Below are 9,252 nucleotides of genomic sequence, written 5' to 3' on the forward strand. Positions count from 1 at the left end.
TGTTGTTCCCCAGCGCTGTGCAAGTAAACGTGAGTCGGGAAGCTGTAGTTCCCCCTTCTAAAGCCTACAGCAGGAAGGACGTAGTAAATAGCAGTAATTAGGATAATTACATCTTCTTCCGGTGTGAAATATCCCGCTTCTCCGTCTCGGTGCAATAGCAGGCGGATGCTGCTGACACAGCTGCTCCCCTTGCTTTGCTATAGGTGCTTTCAGCTGCATTTGGAAGCAGTGGTGGCCACTGAGAAGTGGATCAGAGAGAGAAGACCGCCAAAAATAGCAATCCTAGATTTGCTCTGGGGATGGTCAATGCACACAGGGCAAACAAGGTTTGTTAGCTACTAGTGAGCATCAGCCTCCTGCTGGAGATGCCCCCTCTCAAGCAGAGTTTAACAAGTGATTGTAGTAATGAAAGTTTCTGCAGGAAACGAGAAAAACCTAAATGGGGGCCGGCTGCTGAAAGAAAACCAAACAAAAACCCCAAACATACACACATACAAAACCCCAAAACCAGAGCAAGCAAAGGCTCTACAACCCCCCACACCCAAAAGTAAATAAAACCACCCCCCAAAAAGCCATGTCGAGAAACGCAGCTTTTCCTGACGCCCACTGCCCCAGTGAGCAGTGACAGCAGCTGCAGGCACAGGAGCTCGGGGTCAGGCAGCCCGGCCCTGCGGGCATTCACACACTCTGTTCTCCCCAAGTCTCCCATTCTGACGGGCTGTGAAGGAAATTGCATGCCAAGGGATGATTCAGCTTCAGAACGTGTTTAACACCAGATAATACCGATATGCAACTAATTAAGGCTGACACTGTCTGCTAGCCACCCTGCTCAGCCTACAGGGAGCAGAGCTGCCCCTACAGAGTGCATATCTCTTGGATTCAAGTGTGTGGGTCCCGTGTAGCATTAGGGTCAGGAATGCGGGATGGAGGCCCCTAACAGTCGATGAAGTGCTTTCTTGACTTGGAATCCCAGGAATCTGTATGCAGTGACTTTTCTTTATTCTCTCTAATTGCAATTTTTTATTAAGCGTGTAGGCAAAAGCCTCCATTTTAATCTTGCTTTTGTTACTATTGTAATGAAATGCTTATCTTTCCTGAGTGGTAATCATTAAAACAGGTAGTGCAGAAAAAATGTCTTTGGAGTGGATTTGATACTTCTTTTTGCTAATCAGGAAGATGTTTTGCATAGGCATACAAGCAATTGCATGATTTAAGTTTAATTTATTCAATTTTTAAATTAAACATGGAAAGTGGGTATTTTTAATATTTGTATTAAGTGACAATAGAATAAATAATCTAGGCCTATGAAAAGCAAGGGCTATAACCAAGTTGATTTCTTCTCTGAAGGAATTGATTTCCATGAGGAATAAGTGTTGTCTGTAGTTCAGTTGATCTTGTTGTCTCCAGTGCTGTGGGGTACACGTGGACAGCACGGCAGAGACACTGGCAACACCTTATCAAAGGGCAGCTGGACATACAAAAGGATAGGAAAAAAGGGATTAAACTGCAGCTCCCCACTGGAGGGATGTGTGGGCATCCCCATTTCAGGCTGCAGAGCTCAGGGAAAACACTGTGCTGAGGCCGTAGGCAGGAAACCTCTGGTGAGGCTTTAGGAGAGCTCTGTCATGAGGGAAGCAAGCTGCCTTCTGAAAAAAGAACACAAGCTCATGTCAGGTTAGCTGACAGGATGGAAAAACCTGTTATTTATGATTTGATGCAATAACAAACTTTTCTGGTCCTTCCCCCTCCAATGGCAAAGGAAGGAAAAAAGGCTTCTAAAAGGCATATATGATATACTCACTTTGTTCCTGACCTAATTTTTGCATGCTGGTGAATGTTCTGCGATGTTTTTATTATAGCTATAATTATATTGCAATAGGGGAGAAAAACATCTAGTGAACCTAGCAATCATGGGTTTCTTTTTTAGTCGTGCAAAATTACTGCTTAGCAACTACACCTCAGCCCTAGAAAGCTTATGTAATGCACGAGGAGGAGGGCCAGGACATCCGTCCTGGATCAAAGGGATTGCTGAGAAACCATGTAAGGCAAGAAGAGAGCCTTGTGCTCTGGCCACGTGCTGGCAGGACTGCAAGCAAGGGGCAGGGGGCTGGTGCCTGGCAGTGGGGTGTGAGGAGCTGGGCTGGGGCTGCCACTGCTCCTCCAGCAAACTTCCCCAGGGTGCCCTCCCTGCAGCATGGGACTGGTTGGTACCCTGAGCTCTGCCTCCAGCTGAATCCCAGGCTGATGTACTGAGAGGAGGAAGTTTTACCTGTGCATTGAGGGGTCCAGCTCTTCTTCAGTTTTTCAGCACATTCTTCCTGTGCCTCGGTCATGGACATTGGAGTTATGCTCTTCACCAGAGCCCTTGCATAATCTGATCATTTCTTCATGCTGGCCTGATTGTGTCTCTCCATGATCTGGCCCACACCACAGGGATACTCTTCTTGATGCCTCCTTCTATATCTCAGTTTGGACAGTGTGATTCAGTGATTGTCTAATGTCTGTTGCTGATTTCATGGTCAGAGCAACATTTTACTTTGATCTCCCCCAAGAGTGATGTCAGTAAGCTGCTCAAGGAACTTGTTTAAGAGCTTTTAGTTAGATGTCCTTTTCTATTTCTCATGTATTTTGTCTCAAGGACATGTATAGCTCCTTACATCACTCAGGTGTTTATCAGTACTCTGCCTTGGTCAATTGAAGCAAATGGCTCATAGGCCTCTGGGAGCCTCAGATTAATGTATTTCCTGAGGCAATTAGGCATTATTTTGAAATACATATTTGGCAGCCAACCAGGATTTATTTTCAAGCATTATGTTGCCTGTAATTTTTCATTCTTGCTATCAAGCCTAAAGATTGAATGCTAAGCATTTTCTCTTTGCCTCTTATTTTTCTATGTCTCATTACTAACTGCATCACTAATGCAAATAGGATTGTACAAACTATTAAAATTACTCATTTTGTAGAATAATATTCATAAGGTAGTGTATCCTAAAGCTTGCTTGAAGGATCACTCACTAAACTCAAAAGAATTTAGCACGATGCTGTTGCTCACTGCTCATCTCCAACACCTACTCTGCTCTCAAAAAAGGGAAGGGGAGAGATTTCTATAATTTGTTATCTGTTATTTTATCCCCTTTCATGTTTTCCAGCATCATGATGCTGGACATATGTTTTTTATACCACGTAGTAACTCTTCTATGACACCTTCCAGTAAACTACTGGAATTCAGGTACACTGAGATTGCTGCAAGGTGAGTTAGACACCACCAGTGTGGTGCAGGACAAGATACCTTACAAAAAAGGAGGTTTAACATCCAACTGAGCACTTTTATTTAAAGTAGGCTGAGGCCAATAATGAAATACGTGTGGGGGAGGTGGAACATCTGTTGCTAGCTGCTGCAAGGTCAGTTGCATTGACATTTGCAAATCGCTTCCTCGTGGAAACGATGAGCTTCTCCTGGAAGTACTTCTCCTTGTCATTTGGAGAAAAGGCATCATTTCCAAAGGTGTTACAGTACAGTGGATACACTGGGTTTAAATTTTGTTCAAAAAAATCCCAAACCCCAGCAGTCAATGTTCAGCAATCCAAGTGCTCACTCTTCTCAATCATTTCAAATACGGTGCCATGCTGAGTCTCTACAGCTCCTTCATGCCCCCTCACTGGAGGAAGAGTTGTGGTCTGCCCACAGCTTACTCTGAAGTTCTTTCTCTGCAGCCTAAATCAAGAAGTGTTGGTCTGCAGTTGCAGCAAAGAAGCGGCTTGGCAGTGACTGGTGAGAGGGTATTTGTAGAGGAGGAAGCTAAAGGAGGAGTCAGAGGTGCTGCCATGGAAAGTGTGGACTGGCTTGTTCAGTGGTCTGTGTCCATCCTTGGTTTGGAAATCTCCCCCAGCATTAGGAGGGATCTGACATTCTCTTTCTCTTGCACAGGTGGGAGGAAAACTGCTGCTGATATTCCATTTTTCATCTGCAGCTCTGATGTCAGGTTTAGCCTCACACCTAAGCTATGGTCAGTTTGCTGATGGTGTTAGTTAAGGATGAGGCTCTTGCTGCTGTCCATAGGCTTCCTGGAGAGCCAGCACTCAGCACAGCAGCCTTCCCCATACCCAGCCCAGTACACCACCAGTGACCTATAAGTGCAGGGGGCGCAGAAAGAGAAGAAAGGGAAGACAAAAAGTTTTCAGAACAGGTTACTTAAAGTAGCCAGGAAAAGTGACCAAGGAAATTGGTCACATGGAATATTCTTTTTAGTGAAGGCAGTATGGTTGGGCTGGATGGTGCACAGAATGATGTGTATCATCTGGACACTGCTAAGCTGCTCACACCACAAAGCCACTTGCTGTGCGGCACTTCAGTGCTGAAGCCTTTTCTGTGTGAACACAGGCTGTGTGCAAACTCCAGGGCCGTGTGACAAGTCAGCGTAGATGTGGCCTTTGTCTGCTAGGAGGATGAACTTCACAATCAGGCTAATCTGTGAACTAGACTTTGTTAAGAATCATTAAACTGGAACTCTTTGTTTCAGTGCCAGTTTCTCTTATGAGGCTGCTTCTCTGGCTCCTGCACAGCTTGGGTTACACTCACGTTGCTCCCCTTGCTGTGGAGTGTGTTTACCAAGATATTCCCCCAACTGCCTTGAGTATGGTGTTTTAAACTCCTGTCAGATCCCAAATATTGGTGAGCAGGGAAATCTGGAATTTGGCTTCATGTGAAATGCTGAGTAAAAGTCTGTGGGGCTGTCAGAGGAGTGGGAGCCACCTCTGACTCCTGCCCAGTGTGCAGTGTCCCATCCATGTGTGCCTCACCACTGCCAGCCCCCACCCTCCTGCAGGGACCCAGTTATCACTCTGAAGGTGTTTCTGGAGTTTAGGGTAGATTTTTGATTTTCTGTTCTATCAGTTGTCAACACAAGTTTGTAAGTTCCCTGTTGTCCAACACAAGAGGAACATGGCAAAGATCTTCCAGGCTGCCAAGGAGGCAAAATAAACTTTGTGTGACCGGTGAGAGCTACACACCAGGAGCCACAGAAGTCAGTATTTTCCACTAATTACCAAGAAAATTCTGTGTGTGTTGGCAAAGATCCCAACATAAGCAATAAAAGTGAGTATTTGGCATGAGGTCAGTCCCGGGTAAAGCACATATCAACAATTCCAAGTGTGTCATGTGCAGGAGCAGAAATCTGTCTCTGGGAGCTAATGGACAGCATGGCTAGAGGGTGACATTTCCTGCTTTAAAACACTCTGAAGGCTCAGGTAGCACAGTGAGGTAGATGTTGACTTTTTAAAGGCAAACACTGCAGCCCCAGGTGAGAGGGATGCTTTGCAGATATCTAAGTGTTTTCTAGGATCAGTGAGGGCTTTTGGAGGGGAAGCACCATGTGGGAAGGGAGACGGCTTTGCCACTCAGCCTACTGGCAGAATTTAAAATTAAACAAACTTATTGCTATGTATTTATCCAGATCATACCAGCAATGAGAGAACCTGCACCCTGAGGCTCTCACAGGGTTACAGAGGTGTTCTCAGGATCACAAAAGTTCATCTTAGTTGCACTCACTGCAGATGTGATGTGGGATGGTTTAGCATGTCTGCCGTTCACCACAGCACAGGAATCCCATGGGAAGCAGGTGACATCCAGATGGATATTTATGCTCTCATCCCATAGCTGGGGTTATATGGGGAATGTGCCATGAGGTGCTCCATGTTCCAGGATTTGTTTTGTATTTGGGAGTGATGACATTGCAGAAGGGTTGTAGTCAATTATATCCCTGTGGCAGCAATCAGAGAAGGGCCTGTGTCAGTTAATCTGTGCACCAGCACAGATTAAGCACTAAAACATACTCCCTGCACTGCCAGCTCTTCTTTCCACTGGCTGTTTAGTGGAGCCCCCCTCAAAATGCCTTCAGGAAAGCTGTGAACTATGGAATACTGGCCAAAATATGTCAGACCTCATGGGAGCTGAACAAGCAGCTTTTATGTGAAGCTAAACTTGAACAGTCTGCTCTGCAGTTACTCCAGTGGAGAATCATCTGCCTTTAGAAACAGATAGAAGTATTTAAACAGGTAAATGTGAGCATCCAGACAAATACTTCAGCCTAAATGCTCCTGTGGGCCCACTCATGAAAGCCACTGTATGGAATACAGTAGGGATATGACACATGTATTTCCAGAAGCCAGGTACTGCTGAGCTCCACTTTCTGCACTGGTAGTAACTCAATTATATACTTACAAATAGCATCTAAATATGCACTTAAAATGTAATAATGTCACATCCAGAGGCAGACACTCCTAGGAGAGCACTTGGGTACCTAACAACCATTTAAACACTGCTTTAGATGTCTCCACCATCAGGATGCAGCAGAACTGGCAGCAGAACTCGTTCCCAGCTTTGACATCCAGACCACCCAACCTTTCTGCCCAGTTTTACTATCAGCTGCCAGACTTTTGTGTTTTGTGGAGTTTCTTTGCCTCTGCAAAGAGAAAACTCATGGCTGGTGATTATAGACAAAGTTCAGAACAGGTAGCAGCAGTGGTCTGTGCCAGATGAGTGCATTTTTCAGCTTGTGCTGCTGAGGAAGGGCAGAGCCTTTAATAAATACAGGTGTCACCTAGCTGCATCTGAGAACTATGAGATTTTCCTGACCACAGAAGCAGAGTAGCTCAAGAGTCCTGCTTTGCAGGAAGGTCTTCCTGAGGGGATGGACCAGCAAAGCTGCTCCTTTGCAGTCCCCACCACTCTGGCATGGCTCACACAAGCTGCTGTGTTGACAAGGTGGCCCACAGCAGCAGGGCAGAGCAAACCTCATGGCTAATGGACTTGTCCTCTTCTGATTCTTGTTTGGCTCCCCAGCACGACTCACCTTGGCCCCAGAGATAAGCCTTGTACTTGGATGGGAGCCCTAGAAGCAGCCATGTCAGGGATGTCAGCTGGAGTTAAATTTGCCACTGCTCTATTCAGCAGCTTTGTTCAGTTCCAGGACTGGTTTCCTGGTGTGTCCATAACAAAAAGCAATGTGAAGCTGCAGCCTGCCTACCGATTCCTTGGGCATTTCGTGCTGCTCAGCTTGTGCCTGTCACCTCTCCTGATTCTGTTTTCAATTATTCCTGTCTCCATTCTTGCTGCTGTGCCTGCCTTGCCCAGAGTGGGAGAATGAGTCTCTGTTAACAGTGTCATTTCTGTCTGAGAAGTGTGACCATGAGGGCTAGTGCCAGTTTAAAGGTGAGCAGTGTCTCCTCACCTGCATTAGATTAACACTTATGCTACTGATCTAACAATGTCTTTTGTGATTGTGGTTTCTCTGTTTGACTGGGGACCTTTTCCTTGCTCTACTCTTTCTTTCCAGACTCAAATTCTTTCTTTTTTCCAGAAGCATCCTTCAGGCTAGGTAACTGTGCACCATGTCTCTGCCATGATAGGAAAGCTCTGAAATTGCAGAGGTTAAGATCACCGCTTTTGAGCAAGTTTTCGGTATTTTCAATTCCTTTGGGTGATGCAATAGAAAACAAAGAAAATATGTGCTGAAACTAAATTTGCTACAAACATTATGGGGATAAAATGTGTTTGTGGGTTGGTGGAGGTGGGTCTCAGTATGGAAAACTGCAACTTTGGATTTCTTGGTTTGAGGACTTTAATCTTATCTATCAAAACCTACTGACATGTATATTAATGCCCAGCATGTTCTAATGGGCACCGGAATAAACCGGGTAAGTACAGTCCTTCAGCATCTCAAGACTGTTACTAATTCCTTGAATTAATTTCGTCTGGAAAATATTTGCTCCCTATGTTTTCTCTCGCCACAGGGACCGTTTGCGGTCGCCCTCCCGAGCGCCGCCGTGCTCCGGCTCATCCCCTCGTCCAGCTGTTGCCATCTGGTGGCCATGGAGCCGAGCGGGCTTCCAGCGGGGAATGTGTGCCATGACTGTAACCAGGGCAATCTGGGAACCAGCACATGGCGAACGCACAAATACTTGTCTAGCCATCTGCCTTATTCAGTGCTGCCATAATCTACTGTCGCCAACAATGCCATTTTTCTGATACAAAAATGCATTAAAAAAGGTATATACTGCATTTGAAAACTAAAACTGCTGGACAGTGCTATGACTTTTAAACTTTTGTTCCTTTCATTTCCCTGATGTACTAGCTAACCTTTCTCTGTTCTTTTTATTAGTTTTGCTTCTGCTTCTCACTACCTCCACCCTCCCCCAGGCCCTGTCGTCCATGTATCTGTTGGAGCCTCTGGCACCTGCTCTCTTCCATCGGGCATTGCCTCTCTGCACGCAATTCTGTGACCAAAATTTCAGTTAAACTCTTGTATTCCTCACCCTGTCAAAAGCATTAGGCATTCTGCTCACTGGCACCGTGTCTGTACAGTATCACCCTGCCAAAGAGACTCACCTGCAGCAGTACTTGTTCACAGCCCGCTTCCTCCGGGCAGGAGCCCTAGCAGGGCTTGCTCCTCGTACATGGATGGAAGGAGCAATGCCCTAAATTCAGCAAGCAGTGAGATCTGCTGCTTTCCAATCAATCTCAATGAGGCTGGTCTGCCATTAGCACGCTGTGTAGTGGGTTTGTCTGAGGGCTGGGGAAGGGGCTCATAAAAACAAGCCAGGAAAGTTGGAGTCAAGATAGATGTAAAAAGGGGGTTTTGTGTGGGAATGAAACATTTGACAAAAAATTCTCTGAATACTCTGAAGGAAAAAAGAAAAATACCCATCCTAGAAATGGATCAAATTCAGGCACTCAGTGTACCTCAGCCCCTTCCCTTGCCTTTTCACCTTGGTCACGATGGGTCACATTCCCCAGTTTAACAACAAGCAGCGTTCACTTCTCTGTCCATATTTAACTGCAGTAGCTCAGGTTGCCTTGGGTTTTTTGCAAGGGAAAAGGCTTTGTGCCTCTGCCAGGGAACATTTCTCGCAGCCAGGCCATTGCTCCCCAAAGGCCTTCTCCAAATACCCGCTCCTTCCTCTTCCAGCTTGAGCTCTGACTTCCAGCCAGTGAGGGGAGGCTGGCTCCCAGGCTGGGGGGTCGGCTCAGCTGCAAGAGAAATAACCCCTTGCTGGGGCCACAGACTTTTTGGGGCCCCTTCAAACTCTGCACCCTGCCAGCTCCAGGAGCCAGACCTTGTCAGGAGGGACAGACACTTTTCTTACCCAAGAGCTGTCATTTGCCAGAGTGTGGAAATGACTCTTACCCAAGAGAGTCATTTGCTCCTCCGTCCGCCTTGGAGCAAACCTGGCAGCACTGGCTGGGGTGGGCAG

This window comes from Corvus brachyrhynchos, unplaced genomic scaffold (assembly GCF_000691975.1).
Source record: "Corvus brachyrhynchos isolate BGI_N302 unplaced genomic scaffold, ASM69197v1 scaffold255, whole genome shotgun sequence".
NCBI lineage: Eukaryota > Metazoa > Chordata > Aves > Passeriformes > Corvidae > Corvus > Corvus brachyrhynchos.